This window comes from Triticum dicoccoides, chromosome 5B, assembly GCF_002162155.2.
Source record: "Triticum dicoccoides isolate Atlit2015 ecotype Zavitan chromosome 5B, WEW_v2.0, whole genome shotgun sequence".
NCBI classification, from domain to species: domain Eukaryota; kingdom Viridiplantae; phylum Streptophyta; class Magnoliopsida; order Poales; family Poaceae; genus Triticum; species Triticum dicoccoides.
Genome location: NC_041389.1, coordinates 110,272,215 through 110,298,520, shown reverse-complemented (window position 1 = coordinate 110,298,520; position 26,306 = coordinate 110,272,215).

Here is a 26,306-nt window from a genome sequence, read left to right as displayed (position 1 = left end):
GATCTCACCTATTTGGTCTGAAGTTCTATACTCCATGGGTCATGCGCCTCATCAAGCGACACTCATCTGTCAACTATCAACCCTCTGCTCGCAATCATCTGATCTTTTTACCAGAGGTTGATATGTCAGTTGAAGCCATATACTTTGACCCTGCCAAGAAGCCTCTTTGTCTTCAGAATGTCGTGCACCAAAGCTTCACTCAACCCATTGAAGGCGTCCAAGCAGCAGCACGAATCTATCCAATGGCTTGAAATACTCGTCTGCCTCATCCTGCACCTACTGAAGCCACTGAAAGCACCATTGCCCAAAGGCCTCGGAAGCGCTCTCGCGTTCTCAATGATCGAGAACTTCTTGTGGCCCTTCATCAGAAACAAGATAAGCATCACTATTGGTTCAAGAGACAGATGCAAAGCGGACGTTAATCGCATTCGGAATCTTGCCACCAAGAATGCCTTTGTTGCTCACGAGACTTGCTGAAGATCATGGAAGAGTTTGACGCTGCTCAGTGCTGAAGCAGATCTTCAAGACGATGGCTTCACTGAAAGATTCAAGTTTGACTCCACTCCTCCACGGACTGCAGTCCTACATCGAACTCCATCTCTTGAAGACTCTGACTATTCCTCCTCTGCGGCAACTGTCAATGCCAGAGTGATCGATGATGAAGATGATGCTACTTCACCGCCTCCTACCTCTGCACGCATCAACACTGCACCAAGTACGTCTGCACCGCCAACCAACAATGACAACCCTGCTGCTTCACCTACTCACGAGGACGAGTAGATGCTCTATGTCTTCAAACCTTTTTGGTCCTTACTGACAAAAGGGGGAGAAGCGTATGAGTTGATAGTCTTCAAGCGGGTTCATATGGGCGGTTGCTTTATATTTTGCCTCGTGCTTACAACTCTTGCTTTTGAAACATTTGGTTCTTTGAGTTGTAACACTTAAACTTGATGGTCGTCTTCTACTTATTTGCTTCACTGTGATGCGACGATAAATTCCGCATGTGCGATGATAACTTCCGCACTTAGATCATTCTGCAGACGTCCATTTTTCATTATGCATGTCATTCTACTTGCTATATCATTTCATGCATGATGAATTATCTTCATAAGTTGAAAAGGATCTCCACAAATACAACCTGCCATGTGCATTTGCATTCCAAAAGCAAATTACTTATATGCACATCTTCAGGGGGAGCCCTTGCTACTTATGAAGACAATTCCCTATCCTTACAATTTCACATACTTTATCCCCGTTGAAAACTTCAACCAGTTTGTCATCAATCACCAAAAAGGGGGAGATTGTAAGTGCATCTAGTGCCACCCCTGGTTGGTTTTGGAGTATTGACGACAAAGTTGGTTGGGGGACTAATGAGTTTGTGAGAATTGCAGGATAACGCAGGTAGTGTCCCTCATTGATTCGGTTTACCTACCGGAGATGACCCCTAAAAATGAATGAAGACATTGAAGACAATGGTGGTATGAGAAGATATTCATATTGAAGACTATGACAGGAGAAGATATTACGTGAAGACTATGGAGCGCGAAGACTGTGTGGTTTCGTTATTTCCTTTTCTTCTTTGTTGAGTCATAGGAACCACCGTACTGTTAAGTGGGGTCCAAGTGAACTAAGTCAGAGTGACTGAAGTGATGCTCAACCCAAATCCTATGTCTTCGAGCGAAGACAATGAGAGCAAATCTTATCCAGAGCTGGATGAGTTAGCTTTGCTTGTAGCCCAAGTAAAGTTGCCGTGTGTGTTTGAAATCTGACTGTTGGAACATGTGTCAGTTCCTTAGTGACCCAGGGTCATTTCGGACAAATCAGGTCGGGTTGCCTTGTGGCTATAAATAGCCCACCCCCTACACCATAAATTGGTGGCTGCTCAGAGTTTGTGCACGGCTTTTGTCATTTGAGAGCAACCCACCTCGAAGTCTTTGAGAGAGAGAAATCCTTGCGAGGACAAAGCCCAAACACCCAGAGCCAAAGAGTGTTAGGCATCACTGAAGTCTTTCTGCCTGTGTGACCTGAAGACTTATTACACTTGAGGACTGTGAATCCTCCAGCCGGTTAGGCGTCGCGTTCTGAGCATCCAAGAGTCATTGTGGATTGCCGGTGAACGAAGTCGGTGAAGGTTTGGAAGTCTACCTTGAAGGCTTACCAGAGTGATTGGGCGAGGACTGGGTGTCCTTAGCCCAAGGGGAATAAGGTGAAGACACGGTCTTCTGAGTTGAATCTCAGCCTCCCTAACCAGACGTACATTTGTCACAACAACTTGAACTGGTCCAACAAATCCTGTGTCTTCAACAAGTGACTGGTTCTATCCTTTTCCTTCCTTTACTTAAGTTTGTCTTCATGAAGTCATTGCCTATCTGTGTATCTGTTTGACTTCATTGCTTGACTACCACTGTTGATTGGCTTCATACTATCTTCCATCCTGATCCTTACTACTTAGCTGCTATTAGTCCTGTACTTTCAACATCATTGCATACTTGACTATGGTTTGCTTATGGTAGTTTATCTTCCGCTGCATATCAACTAGGTCATTTCTACTGTTTGTCTTCGAAACTTCCAAGTTTTTAATACGTTCATAAAAACCGCCTATTCACCCCCCCCTCTAGTCGATACTAGCACTTTCAAGAGTGTAGATTCACTCATTTTGCTCCATATGTAGTCCATGGTGGAATCTATACAAAGACTTGTATTTAGGAACGGAGAGAGTACATATTAAAGAAGAACGGAAGAAGAACATGGTAAAGATGAGCAAGCAGATTTTGGATAATAAAATGTTGGTTGCGAAGTGCCCACACATGATGAACCAGAGCGCATTAAGAATTCAACTCTCAACTGTCTCTCGACGATTTCAGGCGGTTGGATGAAGATCCTACGTCTCCTAACCCTTCTTCTTCCTCGTCTCTTAATTCTTCCCATAGAGAACACCCCACGGGCCGCCGGCCGGACCACCGGCCCCCACCGCCTGTGTTCCTCCGCCACCCCCACCCCCACCCGCGTCGAGTTTTCTTCGTTCGGCGAGGCCCCACAACCACCCGAGCCCCTTGGATCGCACCGGCGAACTCCGGCGAGCTCTGAAAATTGACTGACCCAATTTTGAAATTTAGTCTACTGTGATTTTACTAGTGTGGAATATAAAAGGGGAAAACCATAAGCATTTGGAGTATAGTGTTGAGCGTGCCATGGCGGATCTGAAGGTGCAAACCGGACAAAGGAAACTTCGCAACCAAGACAAGAAATCAGAGTAAAGCAGTGGCGATCTATTTTCTTGCTGCGATAAATAAGTTGAGCAGATACGAAAGAGTACCACCTCTAGTGCGGCGCCGTGTACGCATCTGCTGAGAATTTGACGGTGCTGCGGTAGCGATGGCTGTCAGCGGCGTGGAAGCAGATCTAGGAGGGTAGACGGTGGCGGCGGGGTGCGGTGGATGATACGGTTGTAGGAGCGGCGCTGGCAAGGTGGACGACGACGGGGATGAAGCGAGAGGACGGGATGCAAGGATCCCGGTCCGAAGGCATGGATGAGAGAGGTCAATCTCTTGTAATGGACGGCGGTGTCGGGGTATCAGCTCTGGCATGGTGGAGGAGGACGGCGGTGGATGGGGTGGCGGACGGCGGCGGATGGAGGAGGGTGGGGTGGAGAGGGTGTTTTGGCGCCCACGGAGTACGAATGGGGAAAAGGGAGGTAGAGAGGAAGGGGGAACCATGTATTCAGGGCGCGCTTGTCTCAAATGCGAGGAATTTTACAAACTTAGACCCCGTTTCAAATTTCTACTACATCACAGCAACATTAGTCGGTTGGGGATAGGACGGTAATCTCGCATACACCAATATTTGCCGACGAGAGTTTGTTTTTGGCGCCCACCGTGTATGAATATGAATCGGGGAGGGAGTCGATTTCGGCCGAGGGCACACTATGTTTTGGCGCCCACCGTGTATGAATCCGGGTGAGAGGCGGTTACATCACGTTTGGGTGAAATTACAAACCTACCCCTATCGAAACTAATAGAAATCGAGCAGACAGGCTTAGAGTGGCAGGGATAGGCAGTAGTGATTTCCATCTCGCAGATTTTGGTTTCTGGCAGTTACTGTGACTTTCCCCGCTTCGTTCAAATTTTGCACAGCGCACGTTTACCGTGCCAACTCAATTCGAATCCCGTTTGTATTCTACTGTTTTTTTTCGGGCAGGATCCATTTTCAATTGGAATTACATTCTATATACATCATTTTTTTATATATACTTTCAAAAGCACAACAGAGAATTCTGCTCCTTTATATGTATAATATGATTTACAAATACAACGATCTCGAAATCTTAAGGTTGAATTCGAAAATATTTAACCAAATTATGTTCTACTAAAATGTATGGATCAGTAATATCTACATATTAAATAACATAGATGTGCATGAATTCATATGAGTATGCATGTTTGATAGATCAATTTTGGTTCGAGTATGGATTACATGTATCATCATCTCGAATTCAAATATTTGAATCCCTTTTTTGTTCACTTCTTTCACGCCCATCTCTCTCGCATGCATGCTCCTTTAGGTAGCTATCACTCTCTTTTCTCCAGCTCACCCGCACGCTCACTTCATGTTTCTCCTATCCTCGCAAACATGGTCTCTTGACGTCTCCCTTGAGAAGTGTCACACTCTCCCTATCATTATACATTACACGGTTTTCATTATCTCTCATGTCTCTACTGTTCTCTGGTATCACTCGGTACCTAAGCTTTCTTTTTCACCGCCACACACATAGTCTCCACTCGTCTTTCACTTTGTCTTTCTCTCTATGGGATTCTCTCACACACCCTATATGTCTCTACATATGACTCATACCACTAAAATTACTCTCTCTCTCTCCTGTAGACACAACATTTGTTGCGGTCTCCTTTTCGTCTCCATCCCAGACTGACATTATTCATTTGTTTACCGATCAGACAACCCCGACTACCGTCTCCTCTCTCTCTCTCTCTCTCACACACACACACACACACAACTCCTGCTTCCACTCCCCTTCCCGACTACGATCTCTCTCTCTCACACACAAAACGCTCGCTTTCGCACCCCGACTCGTATTTCTCTCACAAACATTTATCGACTAGCTAGCCTCTAGATAGGTTTATACACCTACACACTCGTGCTTCCACCATCGCATACATGTCTCTCTCTCGCTCCTTGTATCTATGTAGCTTTTTCTTCCCTTCTTGAGACACGCCCTCTCGATCATGCACACACACACTATCGCCTCATTTTAAGCTGATACCTATCGCACACACACTACTTGTGTCTTTGTCACACATGCACTCCGTCCTCCTCCACTCTCCCTCTCTCTCACACACACATGGGCTTTTTGCAACAACTAGCAAGATGCCCATGCGTTGCACGGAACATCAAGATGCATTTGTATGAGTAGTTTATCTTGTGGGGGGAAAGGATGAACGAGGGAAGACCTTATTTGCAAATGTGGAGAGGGGTGTGGGTATCTTTTTGCAAAATTGCCATAGTTTCCTTCCTATCCGTCAGATATAGATCGGACGGCCTATATTGCAGGATGGCAGGCACACGATCATCACCGACAATGCTTTTAGTAGGGATAAAAATAGAGTTGGTGATGATGGTGGGGATGCCATCCTGCAATGTAGGTCGTCCGATTTATATCTGACGGATAGGAAAGAAAATATGGCAATTTACCTGCACTCTTCACCACATTTGCAGATAAGGCCTTCCCTCATTCATCCGTTTCTCCCACAAGATCTTGATGTTCCATGCAACGCACGGGCATCTTGCTAGTAAGAGTAGAAATTAGACATATACCACTTCTCGAATCTTGAAACCAACAACATTCCTCCCTTATCTCATCAAAACCGCCAAAGGAATATATTTTGAGTGAAACATAACATATTTTTAGTGATATACGTATTTCAAAACTAGACTTTTTTTCTATCAAATCGGTGAATATGTATTAATCTACTTTGATCGCGTGGCAACGCATTGGCACATTGCTCGTAGTTATTATAATTTTTTGGACACCAGACAAACGGTGGAGTACATATATAAAGAGAAGAGGCGCACGCACGCAGTCGGCCTCTCGCTGTCTCGCACACATGAGTGTTACGTAAAGGCAACGTTAACAAATAAACCCTAAACCCCTAGGCGCACGATTGCTGCATTCGTGGGTACCAGGTACGTGGTGGAGCACCTTTGTAGGAGTTGATGGTCGGGACCACAGGTGAACGACTTGGAGCGCGGTGGCTCGCTAGTTGCCACAGATCGAGTAGCCACATTTAAAATATCGTTTTTTTAGCGAGGTTAAGAGTTCCAATTTTCAATGGCACGTTATAAGTAGTAAGTAGTTTTTAGAACGATTTGTATGGAGCGAAAATGGAATTCATAGTACTACGTACCTCCTTGGCATATGGTTGTATGGGTTTATGTTGCAAGATGTTGAACCTGGTAGTTCTAGGGCAAATACTATGGTTTAGATTTAGATGCTGGTTTTCAGTAATCGGAAGGGGAAACCCTTCTTTTATTAAAAAAACTACTACCTCCATTCTGGTTTACTAGTCCCCATCGTACTTTGGATCAAAGTTTGTCCACGAATTTTACTTGTAAAATGTGAATGGAAAACGAGATTTTGTTATACCCAAACAAAAAAGGACTGGAGGGAGTGATTGCTCTGACACGGACACGACCTCTCATAGCACAGGCATTGAACCGGCGCGCCGGCCAAGAGGGCCGCACTCGCTGCAGGCCCGGCTGAGCACGCCTCCTCGCCGCGTGTAACCAGCTTAAGACTGCCCCGCCTGCCTTCATTGAATCCGCGCGTGTGCCGGCAACACGTCCTTCCGCGAGCCGGTAGGCATTTTAGAACAGAAAAATTGACTAAAATATAATTAATTTACGCATGGTCTTGACTTGTTGTGCTCGCACTGGTAGCAGGAACTAGTAGAGGTTTTTCTTTATTTATAACTCTCCTCACATTTTTTTAGCTTTGAAGTGAATCATGGTTGTGGACATTATGTATGAATGTGCAGATATCTGTGAACATGAGTTTGATGTGGAAGTTGAACTTGGAATGTCGGGCTTGCGCGTGAACTATACATGTCCAATGCTTCTTCTGTTATTGTTTGGAAAGTAATTGCTGTTATTACATGACCCAAAAAAAACATTTTGTGCCACATCAGTAGATGCACGGACATCACAACAGGCATGCTGACTGGATAAACATTTGAACCTAGCTATTATGAAGGAAATTTTGTATTGACAACAGTTTTAGATAGCAGGAGACGCCTAGCCTGCTCTACCTCTACTAGCTTATTTATGGCTTCTTCCATCTCTTCTTTGGCTTGGGTGAAGAGAGCATCTGATTGCTCTTTTCGCTTCTTTAGGAACTCAGCTACATTCTCAAGGGCTGTTGCACGCTTTCTTTCAGCCTTTACTAATGCCACGAGGACACGAACAACTGACGACTCCACCTGGCTTGTGTGTAATCCAGCATCATCTAGGAATTTGCACCTTGTGTCTAATCCAGCATCATTAGGGAACTGGCACCTTGTGTGTAATCTAGCCTCATTTTGGAAACATGATCTCGAGGTTGACCATACTTCCCTCCTCGCAGGAACTGCATCTTGACACGAAGTTACTTCTTTTTTAGATCAATACTCAGAGTAACCTAGATCCATTTAGTAGAAGCCAGATAAACAGAACTCGGAGAAGTGAATTCAAAAGGAAAAGAAATATAAAAACAGACTACAAGGTGAGAACACCCACTTCCTACATCAAGTTAAAAACGAAAGCATTAGGACGATTAAGACTCTTCTTATTACACATCAAAGAACACCATGCTTAAGAGAAACAGAAACCGCAACATATACACATCGAAGAACACGAGGCTAAACGAAAGTAATTGAAAGGGTGTTACTTACCAAAGCTCGTTTTACAGGTTCAGTGTAGCTCCTCTTTAACTTGCCATGCTCCTTGAAGATGTCCCAAATATCCCATGTTTGGTCTTCATTGCTCCTCTGCATGTTCACACTCGTGGTTTTAAAATCTCACCATGGCAAGAAAAATACTACTAGTAATGCTCGCACATCTTGTGGGCAACATTAAAGCACTCGTCTGCCATATTAGAGCATCTCCAACAGAATCGCAACACGCGTCACTTTAAAAAGGCGTTTACAGTGCTGAGATCCAGAAGTAGATACTAGAGACTAGAGGATAGTTCTCAGCATAGATAGATCAAAAAAAGATAATTCAACTACTCCTCGTCGTCCGACTCCTCCTCAGTGATGTGCTCCTCCGACGTCTGACTGTAAGCGTGAAGATACCGATCGTCATCGGATTCCCAGGGCGATGCTGCTCCTAGCCTCATGTTGAATTGAGCATCCGCTTTTGGCCTACGCTTGTCCTCGCGATAGGCGGATCGCTCCGCCCTCCTCTTATCCCTCTCCGCCCTCCTTTACACGTAGAACTCGCGCTCGTTGATGATGTCCTGCGGGAAGTGTTGGCGCCACAGTGCCATGGCTTCCTCGTCCATCTCGGCGATGCTGAGACGATGCTCTCGCCTCCGGTTGTCGCGACGATCCTCGTCGCTGCTAAGCCGCGGCAGAGGCGCGAGCTCCTGCGCCCGCTCCCGCATTGGCATGTTGGGGAAGTTCAATGTTCTATGAGGCCATCGGAGGCGCCATGCCGCCACGTCGTACGCACGGGCGGCCTCGTTGGCGGTGTCGAAATTGCCGAGGCCGAGGCGCATCCCGCGGAACCGTATCTCGGTGGAGAAGCCACCGGAGGGGCGCGCGTGGACGCCGCGGTATCCCCAAGTTTCTCGGTGACGCGGCGGCATGGTGGCGCGGCGGCGGCAAGGCGAAAAAGAGCGGGGAGAGAGCGGTGGCGAGGCATAGAGCGGTGGCAAGGCACAAAGTGGTGGGAGGGCGTTGGATTTTATAAAGCGCGCCGAACGCCGCGCGCCAAAACTAGCGCACGCCCGACCGCTTTTTCCCGCGCGCGCGCGATCCTTTCCTGACGTCTCTGCTATCTCTACTCTCTTCTCTAAGGTTATATTTATTTTATATTTTATATTTAATATTTATCTCTACTTCCTTTACTGTCTACTTTTTTTCTCTATACTTTTTTCTTGAAATATAGGCCATCCGATTTATATCTGACAGATAGGAAGGAAACAAATGGGAATTTTGCAAAAAGATACCCATACCCCTCTCTAGATTTGCAAATAAGGCCTTCCCTCGTTCATCCTCTTCTCCCACAAGATAAACTACTCATACAAATGCATCTTGATGCGTGCAATGCATGGGCATCTTGCTAGTTCTAAAAACATTTCCATCATTTGCCACACTACTAGTTGCAGATGAAAAACCTACCCAAGCACAACGTTATATAGGAGCGACGCACAATTATAAGCTGATATTCTGTTGGACAATGGAGGCTATAACCAATTACCTTTACAGGAACAATAGCACCCAGGAAAATTGAAGGGTAGGTATGAACAAAATTGGAACTGCACATGTACTGCTAAGTGATTCAATACACACATTACCAATCGAGGAGGAGAACGATGGTCGCGGCGGCCTATGTGAGTCATGGTCGGCAATGGGAGTCAGTTCATTGTCCACGACGGTGGTACTTCTGCGCTTGGCGTCGGCATCCGGGATGCAGATCCGAGACCGTGGAAGACGATGCCGGGGAAGAGGCTCCGTCTACGATGACGACGGTGGACCGGCTCCAGTGCCGCGTACGAGGTCGTCGATGAGGCAGATGCACTGCGGTGGACGAGTGCGCCGATGTAAAGGGGAGGAGCACGAAGGCTGTGGTGCTGTGGAGAAGTCTATTTTGCGGTGGGGATAGAAAATGGGGAGTATTCAGGTGTACTACTCTGGGTGCCGGGGTGGGGTTGGCTGGGTAGGGTGAACCTGAAGTTACGAAAACAGCCCCCTACCAAGCGTCGTCCGTAGGCCTGTTCCGAAGGCTATGATGGTAACTTCCCACTGCTCGAATCGGGGTCGCGGGAGATTTTCCTGCTGACCTCAAAATTTTGTGACACTGGACTCCCCGTGTGGCGTGTTGAGTGATTCGGCTAAGCAACTAGCGAGTAGTAGTAAACTCTGCATATTAGGTTTGACCGAAGTCAAACTTCCTAAAGTTTGACCAAGTTTATATAAAAATATAAACATTTACCATAACAAATATGTATGATGTGGAAGTACATTCAATAATGAATCTAATGGTATTTATTTGTTATTGTATATGTTAATATTTTTTGTTATAAGCTTTCTAAGAGTTTACAAAACTTGACTTTGACCAATGCTAATACGCGGACTTAAATAAAAATGGAGGGAGTATACATTTGTTTTCTTAGTTTGTAGTGAACTAATCATTTGTTGAAATTGTGAAATAAATATATTAGGCTATTGACTTCGGATGTAATGGTCTATACAATTCAATAGTTACAATCATTGTCGAATCTCAAGATGTATACAAGGTCTATAGTACTTCACAACATGCTCAAACTCACATAATCCCAGTCAAATGAGAATCTAAATGCATTTCATAGTTATTACTTTGTAGGATGCAACAAAAACAACCAAAACTCTACATCGGCCATTATAGAAGCAACATTTTGACATATCCCATTGTGTGAATGAAACGTGCAGAGAGAGCTTTTGAAGATGGAGCAGATAGGGTGGGAAAGATTGTATGTATGTGGACGAGAGTGTAGGAGACGAACCTAACGAGACAGAGAGAGAGAGAAAGAGAAAGAGAGAGGAAGAAGTTAGGTCTGTGAGAAAGATAGAGACATGTAATATACGTGATATGCGTGTGCATCCGAATTATGTATACGTGGAAGGAGAAGAGACAACATGTTTGATGAGAGAGCTGGAAAAACATGGACGAGAGGGGAAGGATCTCATGGGTTGAGGGATTGACAATTTTGTGCGGGGGAGAGAGGGATTGGTAATTTGGTGCAAGAGAGAGAGAGAGAGTATGGGGGAGGAGTCAGTCAGCCGTCGTCACATCACCCTGCTTCCAAATGACCCCGCATTCTCTAGCGTGGTGTGGTCGCCGTCTTCGATCTACTCGATGCCCTCTTTGAAGATTGAGGTGTTGTGCATGTTGGGGTGCAAAGAAGCACAAGCGAGAGTGGTCGCCGTATAACCTTGGATGGGGATGAATTGTGTGCTCGGGGGAGTGTGTGTGTGTGTTGTGCTGCGCACGCGCGCGCGTGTGTGTAAAATATTGAGCGAAAACAAACCTAAGGAGAGAAATGGGTATTCACGAAGAGATTGTGCGGGCCTTGAGGTGGGCAGGGGCCGAGTAAGGGTGTCAAAATGTGCACGTTGATGCATGTGTTGCATGCGATCGTGCGAGGGATGGACGAATCGAGAGAGATGGTTGTTGTGTTACAGATGCTCCTCTCTCTCTCTCTCTCTCTCTCTCTCACACACACACACACACACAAGTAAACTAGAAGACCGTTCTCTCATGTATACACAACGTATCGGCATCTGTCTATGTCTCACTCATGCATGATCATTTGCACATTCACACCTCTCTATGTCTGTATCACACGCACACCGTCTCCACATTGCCCTTCCGCCACAACACACATATGGACACATACACACGTTCTCTCTCAGTCACACACACAAAATAAGTATTAAAAAAACTAGGGCGCACCTAAAACGTCCAAATCCAAATAAACATAAACTGGAGCTAAATTCAAATATATGGAAATATTGCAGCGTCAAGAACTTTCCCAGAAAAAAAAGTTGAGTAATATTCGAGGATTGTTTTCACGCACTTGCACAGGATTCCATATCGTGGCTGTGGTACTAACTTCAAAAAAAAAATTAATAAAAGCGCTGCCTAAGCCTAATGTTTACGTGTACTAGTACGGTTTTCTTTTAAGTTTGACCAACCATATATAGAACTAAAGTAAGCTCCCATACGCGCACTCATCAATATGCCGCCGCAGCCGTTGCGCATGCCGGCGCCCGTCTGCTCCGGCCAACAATTTCTCGCCCATCACCGCCGTGTCACCGCCATCCCTGTGCCATGAAGCCGAAGGCTCGTCCGCTCACGTCGTCTACAGTCCCTCCTCGCCATGCCGCCGCGCTGCCAAGCATGCGAGCAGCTGGTGGAGCCGCGCCTATGCACGCAGCATACGAAGAGGAGGACGATCGCGTGCTCCAGCACGCCAGCGAGGAGGAACTAGCGTGTCATTGTCGTCTCCGCCCGCGCGGAGGAGGCGCGCATGGTGGCTGTCGCGGCGGAAGCCGATCGCGCGTGCGTCGAGCCTGCAAACCGGGTGCGGACGCGGAATCTACCTTCGAGACCTTGAATGCCACGTGGATCCTGCAATCTGAAGGAGAAATTTGGGTCAGTCGACTCATGTGAGCCGTTTGATGCAACATGGATGGCTAGAAGGGCTTCTTCCACCTCTTCTCCCGTCTTCTTCCTTCGCTCCGTCGAACTTCTTTCACAAATCGACTGACCCAAATTATACTACTAGTATGAACATACTAAGTACAGTAGGAACACGAAGATACGGGCAGTAGTACCAACTGCAAGAAGAACAGTAGTAAGACATAGTACTAGTACTACTCTCCGTACTAAAGAGTTCAAATAACAAGAAAGAACATAAACATAGTTCTGCTGGGGCCTTAGCACAACACACCCTTGAAAATAAACTAAGCAACTAGTCCGCTTGACACTGCAGTAGAACCAGCATGAGCGATGGCACTGCCACCTACTCGGAGTCCGAGTCTATGTCCTCGACTTCGTCCTCGTCCCTCTTCCTCTTCCTCTTCGCCGACGCTTCTTTGCTTGAACCGGACACTGGGCTCTGCTTCTTCATCCAACCCATGTAGATATTTAAAGAAAGGTAGGCATCTGTTGCTGCGTACAGGATGTGATCTTCATCTAATGTCTTCGACTCCCATGCATGATGAAACTCGTGATGAGGTTTCTTCAGTTTAGCGTACGATGGATCAATCATGGCTGCTGCCAGGGTCAGCATTGAAGGTTGAGAGGAGGACACCAGGCTTGCCATCTGGAGATCGAAGGGCTGTCCTACAACGAGACCTATCCACGTAGGACATCCTTGTCGTTCTTAAAGCCTACAGTAACGAATTTCACTCTTTTGTCCTTGAGGAAGTTCTTAAAATCCTGGCACTCAATGTCGGCATGGCATATGTTGTAGACCAAGAACGTTATGTATGCAAACCTGGATCACGGCGGGCTTCTTCCTCTCTTCGTCCTTTAGATCCTTCTCTCGTCCCAGGACTGTGGTGTACTCAACATCTAGCCCAGTGACCCACTCATCCGTTGAACTGTTGAACATGCATAGGAAGCGAGCAAGCCATGCTTTCACCGTCGTGGATCCACGTGTGTAGATGACGATGAACTGATCGCCGGTGATGGCTCTAACCTGGTACTCAGCGGCGACCATGGAGATTTGGGAGGCCATGCATTTTGGAGGAGGGTTAGGAGAAGTTGAACTATTGTACCCTGCAAAAACTGGGAGCGAACTAATGTGAAAGGACGACATGACTGGGAGTGAACTGTTGTGAGGTAGAAGACGGGGACGAGTAGGGTGTGCGAACGGCGTGGGGTTGCTAGCTTGCCCGGTGGATAAACGGCTGCAAGCCCCCAAAGAGTTCTCGAGAACTATGCGGGACCCACTAGATGTCATGTCTACTAGACCCATATCGTAGGCCTGACGGTATAGCTTATGCCTGTTCACACGCCATGCCAGTGCGTGGATGTAACTTCACTTAATTCCGTCAACCGTCGTGCCTCCCACGACCTTCGCCTCCCTCACGTGGCCGCGCCCTTTGAGACTTCGACCGGCTATAAATGAGCAATTTTTTTGCCTACTCCGCATGCATGATACTCCCTCTGGTCCTTTTTACTCTCGTCAACCATTTGCAAAGTGTTTAACCAAATATATACTTTTTTTTGAACATCACCTTATATTAATTAACCAGCCACACCAGTACACTCATTCGATACAATATTCACCACATAGGGCGGTACTTATTTACAAGAATACCATCTAATCTATTGTCAAACCTATAGTTAGCGATTAAGTGTGCCACCTTATTGGTCGAACGGCTAATCTTTGACAATTAAAGATTGTTGATCAACTTCGAGATGCTCAACGCTTTCATCTTCAGGTCACACATAGCAGACCTATCATAGTCCCCCGATGCAAGAGACGCTACCACAAAAGCGCAATCAGTCTCTAAAACTACAGGATTATGAAGAGAAATACCTATGTAGAGACCGGCAATGCAAGCCCTAAGCTCTGCTTCCTCCATGCTTTGACAGGCATCAATGAAATCCCACGACCAAATTTATACTAAAAATATCAATATCTACAATACTGATTATAATGAGTATAAGAACTACGTTTTATAATGAGTGTAAAAATATTGATTTGACATTGTGAATGTTGATACTCCCTCCGTCTAGGTGAGTAAGTCATCTTAGGCTATGCACCGTGACCAAGGAGGAGGGGGAAACGAGAGACATTAATGTTTATTTGCTAATTAAATAGTATTGCATGCAATGAACTAACCACTGCATGTCATGCTTGATAGTCTCAGGTCATTAAAAGCATGCACACCCTCATCTCTTATTGGTTGATATGTCAAGAAACAAGAAACAAGGTAGAAGTTAATGCACCGCGCCTACGTGTTTTGGGATTATTTGGTTTTCGTAAGATGACTTACACACCTAGCTATTAGAGTACCACTACCTCCCTTCTAGTTTAAAGGGCTCGACTCAAAAATTTCACCTACTCTTAGCAAGATAGTAGAGGTGGTGGAATAGTTTTTGAAGTCTGCAAAAGTACTCAACTAATGTTGTCGTTCTTCACAAAAAATGTGTTTACCAATGCATGCATGAACACTAGTTACTCTAACCCCCCTCTCTTATTTAATTCTTTGCCACATCAGCATGTTTGCTATTCCTATGTGCATGATACCAGCTAAGATACCACCATTATGGCCAGCCTTAATCATCGCATGCAATAATTTAGTGCACCTTGAAATATGAACATGTGTGGGGCGTGTATGTTTTTAATGAGTTGAGACTATACCTAGCCCGGCATGCAAGATGACTTATTATGCACCGTTCCCCATACCTGCAGGAAGCCCGTTCGTCTCCAAATCTTTTCCTCTCCATGTGTGGAAACAATATGCCTGCCAAACTCTCCTTCTCCCTCCAGCGGTCCCACCACTCCACCCCGTGTGAAAAAATCTGCATGCATGACTCTCCTCCCCCCACGCTCGTCCAATCCGTTGTGACCAGCAATATTTCCACCCCTTCGCTCCCCCGTAATTTACTCCAACAAATATGCCCACGTAGCTTTTACTTAACTTCAGGTGCATTGGGCCACTGACATACGGGCCCAGTAGTGTATTGGCCCACATGTCAGTGACGTAACTGGACCTGCAGTTAAGTTAGTGCAGCTCAGTCCATATATTATGTAGGTGTGCCATTGCTCGCTATAAATATTGCGCCTGCCACAACATCGCTATCTCCTCCCCCTCACGTCCGCGTTCATCGCTATCTCCTCCCCCTCACTCTCACGTCGACCACCATGGCATCGCCCCTCCCAAGCCCTAGGAGCCCCTCGCTGAACCGCGCGGACGGTCACGCGTCGCCGTTCCATTCCTCGCCGCCACTAGTCGAGGAGGATGCGTCGTCATTCTGCTCCTCGCTGCTACGCGACGCATCATCGTTCTGTTCCTCGCTGCCACTAGTCGAGGAGGACGCGTCGGTGTTCCGCTCCTCGCCGTGACGCGACGCGTCGCCGTTCTGTTCCTCGCCGCCACTAGTCGAGGAGGACGCCTCGGCGTTCCGCTCCTCGCCGTGACGCGTCGAGGTGGACGCGTCGGCATTCCCAATCTCTCCAGCACGCGCGTCGGAGGACGCGTCGGCTCCCCGCTACGAGGAGAACACCGCGCCACCCGCCGGGCCCCCAACCTTGAGGAGCTTTGGCAAGAAATGGATATCGCCTTGTGGGAGGCTTTGCCTCCAGCAGAGCGCACCAAAATAGAGGCGGAGAAGAAGGTCGAGGAAGAGAAGCGCACCGCGCAACAAGCTTTCTGGGAGATCTATGTCGCGTCCGAGAGAGTCAAGCAATTGGTTCTTTGGCAGAAGGCTTGTGTGAGGGCCGTGAGGGTGGCGGAGGACGCCCGTGCCGACGCCCTGAGTGCAGTCGGGCCCAAGAGCCTCATCTACGCTTGGCGGTACGTGGACCGGGTGCACGCTTCCAGCCAGGAGGAGTACCTGTTGGCGCCGGATTACCACACCGGTGAGATCGCGCTCGCCCGCCGGCAAGCCGCCAATCAGCACCTCACGAGTTGCGAGGCTGAGGAAGAGGCATTGTGTCGGCGAGCTGGGAAACGGCCGCGCACCAGGGCACTCGTGGCGCACCGCAAGTGCTCCTGCGAGCGCCGTGGCTTTTAGGAGGAGTATAATTTTTGTTTCGTAAGGCTATCTCATTAGTTTTGGGACGCAAATGATAAATCCCGAACGTTCAGGAATTTTTAGCATCCTTAATTAAGTATGTAAAAGTGAAAATTTGGAAACGTTGTGTATTATTACACATTTTGCAACTACATGCATATAGCACAAACTTTACTATATACTATCAGACTACACGTCTCTCTCGATATATGCTTGCAGACTTTTCTACTCCCTCCGTCCAAGTCAATAAGTCATCTTTGGTTGTGCACGGTGAACAAAAAGGAGGGAAGATTTGTACACCTAGACAGAGGGAGTACTACTATTACTTATGTACGTGCAAATGCACGTTTTAACATTACGATGCGGTTTTTGTAAAAGTAGAAAAACAGCACTAGTCAAGCTTGTGAAACGATTCCAACGTGAGTACTACTACTAGTAGGAGTACCAGGGGCGAGTTCTTTTAGGCTTCTAGATTAGTAATCCCATAACTACTACCTCCGTCCTGGTTTATTGGTCCCCATCGTAATCTGTGTCAAATTTTGATCATAAATTTTACTAATGAAATGTTAGTGCATGTCACATGCACTACTCCATTCGTCTAGGTGAGTAAGTCATCTTAGGCTGTGCACCGTGATCAAGGAGGAGGAGAAAACGAGAAACGTTAATGTTTATTTGCTAATTAATAGTATTGCATGCAATGAACTAACCATTGCATGTCGTGTTTGATATCTCAAGTCATTAAAAGCATGCACACTCTTTATTTCTTATTGGTTGATATGTCAAGAAACAAGAAACGAGGTAGAAGTTAATGCACCGCGCCTAAGTGTTTTGGGATTATTTGGTTTTTGTAAGATGACTTACACACCTAGATGCACCGCGCCTAAGTGTTTTGAGTAACATTTCATTAGTTAAATCTTTGGTCAAAATTTAGCACAAATTACAATGGTGAGGAATAAACCAGGACGGAGTAGTAGTTTAGAAGCCCAAATAAATGCGTGAGGCGCCTTATTGTTACTCTCCACTGTGACTAGTCTTGTGAGAAAAGCTGGGGAAGCCGCCAAAAGAACTGGCACTAGGTGTAGTAGCTAGGGATCGAGTGTGGGAGATGAACCGGAGAAAGTAAATGCAGAGAGATGAAATGCAAAAAAGACGGAGGGATGTGATGGTTGCTTGTCCGTTTATTTTACCAGGCCACTTATTACTGGGAGTGGTTGGGTTTTGTGATATGACGGCTTTACTGCCGTGCCACGAGTGAGAGGTGAGACTCCCGTGCAGTGCCTCCCTCTACACTTGTACTACATCAGTCGTGGTTTATTAGTCCCCCATTGAATTTGACTGAAGATTTAACTGACAAAATGTTAGTGCATGTCAACAAAAACTATATCGTTGGATTCGTATTTGAACATAGTTTTGAATGATATAATTTTAGGTGACATGCATCAGTATTTATCGTACTATATATAATGTTAGTTCAATTTTTGGTCGTACTAATCTATAGTAGTAAGGTGCCCGTGCGTTGCACCAAAGAGTGAAATGCATTGATCGGGGGGTTGTTTATTTTGACAAAGGATGTGGGGGTCATCTCATGTGTAACGGGTATCGATAGGTTTCTTCGGATATTATCTCATCTCTAGAGCTCACAAACATCCGGGTGAAATAGATAAAAATGTATCTTTTGCAAACAAAAGCGTTCAACTGTTCAACCTGCATCCAAAACTTGTGAAGAAATAACACTTATTGTGCTTTGCAAGAAATGATCTTTAAGAATTAGTTTTTGAGTATCGATTGTTATACATGTTGGCTACAGATGACATGGCACTTTCTTATAGTCAACAGTTGGCTATACTATTAAGTAATATTAACCATGCCCTTATACACCTAGACGGAGGGATTAAATCAGGATGACTTGCAAGGGGGCAGAGGAGATGTAAGAAATGGTTCATCGTAAGTCTTTCACCGGTACTGTAGTAAAAAATCATACATGGAAGATTCTAGACTAAACCATAAACGGATACACTTTTATTCATGCGTGATACTCCAATAGAGCAAGATCCTGCATGGAAGTCTCCACATGCTTAGACAGCGGATTACATTGAGTGAAGACTAATGATCAACATTTAACTTGATAATGCGTATTTTTTTAGAAGAACAGAGAGGCTCCTCACCGGTTCCATTATCAAATGAAACCCAAAGTGTCTTACATCAGCTCACTGAGAGGAGCAGTTCAAAGGAAGGACTGCGGCGAAAGCCACTCAAGTTTAACGACAAGCTTACAGAATCGAAAGCAGCAAAGACACGGGCCATAAGCGCCCACACACACACTACATGTTTTCTAAGTGCACTTCATAATGCGTATGTCCAGGTGAACCTCCTTGGAGTCCCGGTGCACCGAGTCAGCGGGTAAAGGATGGAACGGATGCCATGGGTTTTCCAAGTCCACATTGGTGGGATAGTCCCAGCTCCCCAGAGTCCAAGTCTGTCCGATGAGGCCGGTTTCGCCGCCCACGAGACCCGGAGGGGTAGTAACACTGACCACGCACCCGTACATCTGCCTCGTGTCAGTGTCAGCGTCAGCGGCGACGTCCCTGACGCACATTACAGAGACAGGGCGCCGGCTTGCGCGGGCCTCGCTGATGCCCACGATCAAGAGGAAGACGCTGCCGTCCTCCTCTGAGACTAGCAGGCGGCGGTGATCCTCCAGTGACTCCGGCATGGTGAATAGGTAGCATGTGTCGTACTTGATGTTCTCCTCCAAGGGCCAGTAGTGACCGTTGCACGCATCCGTGAGGTGATGCACCATGTCCGCCGGCGAGCCACAAAACGGCATCGGGCACTCATAGCAGTGGACGAAGGGCTCCTTGGAGGCATCGACCAGGCCGTCCATGAAACGGGAGTGGCTGTAGGGGACGTTGCTCCAGTTGAATATGTGAGCAAGTTACTACGAGATTTAATCTGAATAAGCACAAAATAAATCATGACGGCGATAACAGAGATGAAACTAATCATGTGGACTAGTATAGTAGTAGGATACAGAGTAGAAACATGAATTCTACCACGATTTCGAACAGGAAGGACTAAAACACATACGGTGCAACGGGAGCAGCACCGTTGGCGTTGAGGTTGTCACCCATGTCGTTGAGGAAGAGGTTGCCGAGGTCGGGGAAGAAGTAGTCATCGGTGAAGTCGTGGCTGCCAGCAGTCGCGAGAGTGCGCTCCCCAGATTTCAACAGCGCCCGCCGAATGGAGCGCGGGAGGGAGTGGCTGTAGGGGACGTTGCGGCCGCCGAATGGAGCGCAGGAGTAGCACACGAAGCAGTAGACGGTGTCCTTACTAGTACTCCCTAGTCTCTATCTATCTATATCTATATATATCTACTCTTATAGAAAACCGAGTTGGTGATGATGGTATGCCTGCCATCTTGTAATATAGACCGTCCGATCTATATCTGACGGATAGAAAGCCAACTATGACAATGTTACAAAAGATACCCACACCTCTCTCCACATTTACAGATAAGGCCTTGCCTCGTTCATCCTTATCTCCCACAACCTCGTGCTCCTCCCTATGTCTCTATCTCTACTACTTTTTTATAACAAATTGAATAGTGTTGCGCCGCCGCTGCACGCCCGGCTGAACACGCCTCCTCGCCTCCATCATCACCAACTGAGTCTTTTATAGGAGTAGGAGTAGAGAAAAAACCGAGTTGGTGATGATGGTGTGTCGTGCAATGCACGGGCATCTTGCTATTTTTTGCATATAAGTCCAAACACCACGTAGACACGGTCTTTGAGCATGGTTCGTAGTCGTTCCACGCTCGGGCATTGAAGTTTGTAACTATTTTAGATTAGAATATACTACTCCTCCGGTGCTAGTAGTAGAGCAGAGTCCTACTCTACTACTCTACTCTAGGAAGCTAGGTCATAGTACTCTAGTAGGTACTGTAGGGAGTACCAGTACTGTGATCACTCAAGCAAGTTGTCTGGCATCGATATGACCCTACGCTGCTGGTATGTGTCTTGTAAGTCAAGCGGCGTGCTGTAGTCATCATCACCTGTCCACTTCCCGCAGCACATATTCGCTTCTCCATCTTTGTCCGCACATAATCTCGTCCAAGCTTCCATCCCCGCTAAGGTGCCTCCCCCCCTCGTCCGAAACCCGAGCACTAACAATGGCAGAACTGAGTAGCGTCCGCCGAAAGAGTGACTGGAATTCGCTCCCACAAAGATAAGCAAGCTCACTGTTTCACGTGTGGACAATCTCAGTACCATGCCGCTCGCCGCGTGCTCGTCGGGGCTGTACCGTTTACTCAAAGCCCTCAGGCCGGAGCTTTTTAAGCCAGCTCCTTGCCTGCTGATGCCGCCTGTTCTTCAGAAATGGCATGTGACGCAGCATAACAATCGTAGGGTGGCGAGCATCAACCCCCTTCACTGCGATCTGATCCCCGTCAGCCTCAGCTACATTAACGGTATGTACTGGGTCGGCATGAACACATCTTGGATGGTGCTCGTTGACGGTCGCGACAGCTGGATGCTCATGGAGGTCTACACCCCGCGATTGATATCCCTTCCTTCGATTAACACTGCACTGCTTTGGCACCGCGGCCCAGAATACTCGGAATCTTACAGTAGCCAACATGATACCAAGTTTGATTTGCTCAAGGTTGTAATCTGCCAAGTGCCCACAAGATCTGTGAATTATAAAGATTTCAGGCTAATTGCGTTCTTCAACCGTGGTCTCGCCTATCTGAGGTCACTGCGGTAAGTGGATAAATCTGCACGTCCATCGCAGGATCATACATCCTCCATGGTTCTCTGATGCCATTGAACACAACGGCTTCATTTACGCTGTCGATTCCTTCTATGGCTGGACGTATTGCTGGCCTACTCCAGTCATCGCTACAAACGGCTGTTACAGCAGTATGTTACTTTCCTATGATATCATGATGGCTTGCTTATATTACTGTCAACATTTACTGAAAAAATATTCATGCTCATAACATGCTATTCTTAAGATTGACTAAATCAAGAGCCCTTTTTTATTTGACTCCAACTTGATACGATGTTGTAGGCCGCCTGGTGTCCCTACCCTTCCTAATCCCAGAACCTTTCAAAGAAAAGCGGCATGGCAGTTGCAGGTGGTTCCTGGCTCGATCAGACGACGGCGAAAGATTGATGATCGTTCGCACGTACCGGACCTGTTGTTTCGCGGAATACAATCACAGTCACTGCAAGGTCTTTGAGTAGGATCCCAGCTTCTTTGGGCCTTCAGGAATTTTTGATTGGAGGCTAGTAAGTAGCCTTGGTACACGCTCTTTGTTTGTCGGACTGAATTATCCGATTAACCAGGAGATAACCGACGGCAAGGATCATGATGGCAGTGCTATTTCATTCATCAGGCAAAACTGTGTGTACACAGCATACCATGCGTCTCTGCATGCACCATACCCTGATATGTGCCGCCACGCTCTGCAGCCCAAAGTAGGAGAGAGGGTCGCAAGTATCAGACTTCGACCTGCTGGCTGGAGTTTCCCCCGTGAGGCACCCATCTGGTTCAAGCCGTCAGCCAATCTCCATAGCTTAATAAATAGTAACGTCTAACTGAGCCAGTTAGTTAGATGCGTACACTTGGTGTAGTAGGATCTTTATTTAGTTTGATGCATACACTTATTCTTTTTGGTAGCCCTTTTGTAATGATGGCTGATGTTTGGTTTGGAAGAGAGAGCTGCGTCTTCACTCTTCTGGCCTGCTTACTGCTTCTGTTGCACCCCAGCCCTGGTTGCTGCTGCTGCTGTTTTCAATGTACAATCAGTAGTATATTTCATCTGTTGGTTGAATAAATGTCTTGTTAGAACGACAAACACAATGTTTTGGAAGTCGTTGCACGGTTCGATCCTTTAGTGCCCCGTACTGTATGTAGCTCATACTATTTTTCGTAGGGGACACATTTTCCACTTGTTGATAACATGCAGCCCACTGATGAAGGCCCAATAGAGAAGCCCATAATTAACTGGAAGGGAGGCTCTCACATGAATCTGGCCCAGGTACATGCCCATGGTCCCCTAAACATAAATAAGTAAATAAATAAACAAAGCTAAATGCTCATGCACCAGTTCTTTGGGAAAATAGGTAGCCCAGTATTTCTTTTTGAAGAATACCCAAGCTAGGCCTATTTGTTTTCTCTGAATTACTGGGCTGCAAATCTTTCAAGACGAGGTGGGATGCATTCCATCCTGCCAAAGAGTATGGTCAATGTCTGTTAAAAGTAATATCAAAAGAGGTTGAAAATTCCAAAATTATAGCAAATGGGATATTAGTTTTTTTTAATTTTGTTCTTCACTGATATCTTATACGTATTTCATTGGATTTAGCATGACATAGTACTAATTTATTTTTAAATTCGTTTTAGTATGGCTATTAATTTTTGGATTAAGAATATTTCGTTCCCCGGCAAAAATTTGCAAATTTTCAAAATTTCCCACATATTTAGTTAATTTTTTGACCCTGGTACTGACCAGAAAATGGCCGGCAATTCTAAAAATGGAAAATGGGCTGCAATAAATTCCATATGAATTAGAAAATGAGTAAAAATTATAAAAATAATAGCAAATGGGATGTACATGCCACAGATTTCGAGGCTGACTTGTTTACACAAGGCTTTGTCAGTGAACGCATCATTCTAGCAGTAGTGACTGTTGGATGTCCATCCAATGGCCGACTTGCTTCTTCAATCTCTGATCTTCTTGCTCTAGCCGCCAAAAATAGCTAGCGCCGGCGGGACTGCCTGCTCCCTCCTCTTGTGGCATGTTGTGATGCCGCGCAGGCTTCCCCGGCCCACCCTACTCCCTCCGCTGGCCTGGCCGCACGCAATAAACTGCCTCCTTATTACGCGGAAAAAAATGATTCCTCCCACTGACATCTGGGGCGCACCGGTTGGGAGGCTGACCTGTGGGCCTACTATGTTGACGCGTATGCAGGGCTTGTCAACTTAGTCAACAAACGATTCCAGCAGCAGTAACCGTTGGATTTGAATCGAATGGTCCTGCTGCTTCTTCAATCGCTGCTCTTCTTGCACCAGCCGCCCAAACCAGCGCCGGGGAGACCGCCTGCTCCTGCCTCCAGTGGACGGCTGTGCTGCCGTTGAGGCGTCATAGCCCCCTACTACTCCCACCGCTAGCCAGGCCCTGCGGCGACGGCAGCCTCACACCACAGCCGAACCAGTGAACCCTCGTACTCCTCTACGCGTGGGCATCCACTGCCGCGTCTTCCCTGGCTCCGCGTCGTCCCCTTCCTAGGCCTCGCCGTCATCCACCACCTTGGTGCTCTCGACGCGGCGTGGTCAATGTGGTCAACGACATTCCATCGGAAGAGTACTGCACGTGGAGAGTCTGACAGCTGGGTCCATGGCCACAGCCCAGTTTTTTTGTGATTTGCCAAGTAAGTCGCTTTGTCAGGCCTGTTGGACTGCAAATCTTTCAAGACGAGGAGAGCTTTCATTCGGCTGGCCGAGAAAATGGCCCATCAATAATGAGAAATGGGCTGTACATTTTTAAAACACATCAAACCGGCAATTAGTTTCAAATATCTTTTTTTTTCATTTCGAGATTTTAAATTACATTAATTTTTATGCGTGGAGAATTTGTTGGAGTTTATATTGATATACATTTATTTTTAAAATCAGTTTGAATGTCAGTCGAAATTTTGGGATTAAAAATAGTTCAGACCGCACCGAAATATGCAAAATTTTGTATAATTTTTTAACTGTGGCCACAATATGGGCTGTAATGCTAACAAAAATAATATGGGATCCAAAAAAACCTTAAGAATTAGCAAATGGGCTGTAAATTATTAAAAATAATGGCAGATGGGTTGTATGCTGTTTTCCACAGATTTGAGGCTTTCCTAAAAAAAGGTTGACGCACAAGCACTGACTGCTTTTTTGAGATCCACAAGCAGTGACTGTTGGATGGCCATCCAACGGCCGCCGTGCTTCTTCAATCTCTGCTCTTCCTACTCCAGCCGCTCAAACAAGCGCCGGCAGGACTACCTGCTCCCTCCTCCCCACGACCGGCTCTGACAACTCGGACCCACCAGCTATATCTTCGTACGCAAGGAAGTGCCTCCTTATTAAGCACAAAAAATGAATACTCCCCCTGTTAGCTGGGACCCAGTATAGTGGCAGGCTGACTTGTGGGCCTACTAAGTTGACGGGGACGGAGGGCTTTGTCAACTTAGTCAATATGCACGATTCTAGCTCCAGTGACCGTACGATGTCCATCCAACGACCGTAGTGCTTCTTCAACCTCTGGTCTTCTTGCTCCAGCTACCCAAACCAGTGCTGGGCATGCCTCGTGCTCCTGTCTCCCGTGGCCGGCTACGATGCAGCGGAGGCCTCACAACCCCCTACTACTCCCACCGCTGGCCAGGCCATCCGTCTACTCACCCACACCCCCTATTATTCTGCGGTGACGGCAGCCTCACACCCCAGCGAACCAGTGAACCCTCGTACTCCTCTACGCGTGGGCATCCACTGCCGCATCTTCCCTGGCTCCGCGTAGTCCCCTTCCTAGGCCTCGCTGTCATCCACCGCCCTGGTGCTCTCGGCGCGGCGTGGTCAACGTGGTCAAGGAACGGCTTCCATCGGACGTGGACTGTACGTGGAGAGGCTGACAGCTGGGTCCACGGCCGCAACAAGGAAGTGCCTCCTTATCACGCGCCAAAATAATTATTCCTCCACCTGACAGTGGGGACCCACCGGACGGGCCACCATATTTCACGAAAAAAACGTTTCCCCCCTGACTGCTAGGACCCACTAGCTACACCTTCGCACGCAAGGAAGTGCGTCGGAAAAAAAAAACGATTCGCCCCCCTGACTGCTGGGACCCACCAGCTACATCTTCGCACGCAAAGGAAGTGCGTCCGGGCAAAAAGAAATGATTCGCCCCTCTGACTGCTGGGACCTACTAGCTACATTTTCGCACGCAAGGAAGTGCCTGATAGTCGGGACCCACCTGGTCGAAGCGTACGTAGCGTTGTCATTCTGGTCGCGAACGTGTACGTACATATATACTGGTGGATGTAGAGGAGTGCACGTGTCGTAGTAGAGGCGCGCACATAGCATGTACACGTACATACAGCGGCCAGGGTGCAAGAAAGAAAATACGGCCACGTATGTGTACATACGGGCGGGGTCTCGAACGGCTACTCGCGCATACGTACGGCGAGGGCTCGTGTACATGGCTGGGTCGAAACAGAGAAACAGCATCGTCATCGTGTTCATGGGGAGCCAAACCGGCTGGGTCGGAACGGAATGTGTGGTCGTGTTCATCGGGGGGGCTTGGACGGAACAGGCGATGGAAACGAGGCCTGGCGTACCGCACAACGGAGGAAACGGCCTTGTGTTCGACCAGCCACATTCGAAACGGGATCCTGATCATCAGGAGGGGTCTGGTGTACCGCAAAACGGAGGAAATGGACCTCCTATGGTCGAAATGGGGGTCCTGTTGATCGGGAGGGGTGTGGCGTACCGCAAAACGGACAAAACGGACCTCCTACGGTCGAAATGGGGGTCCTGTTGATCGGGAGGGGTGTGGCGTACCGCAAAACGGACGAAACGGACTTGTGTTGCAGCGCTACGGTCGAAACGGGGATCCTGTTCATCGGGAGGGGTGTGGCGTACCGCAAAACGGGACTCCACGGGATACTGTTCACCTCCACCGTCGACCTCCTCCAGCCTCCACGGGGCTACTGTTCATCCAGCCTCCACCGCGCGCTACTCCACCGACTACTGTTCAACCACCC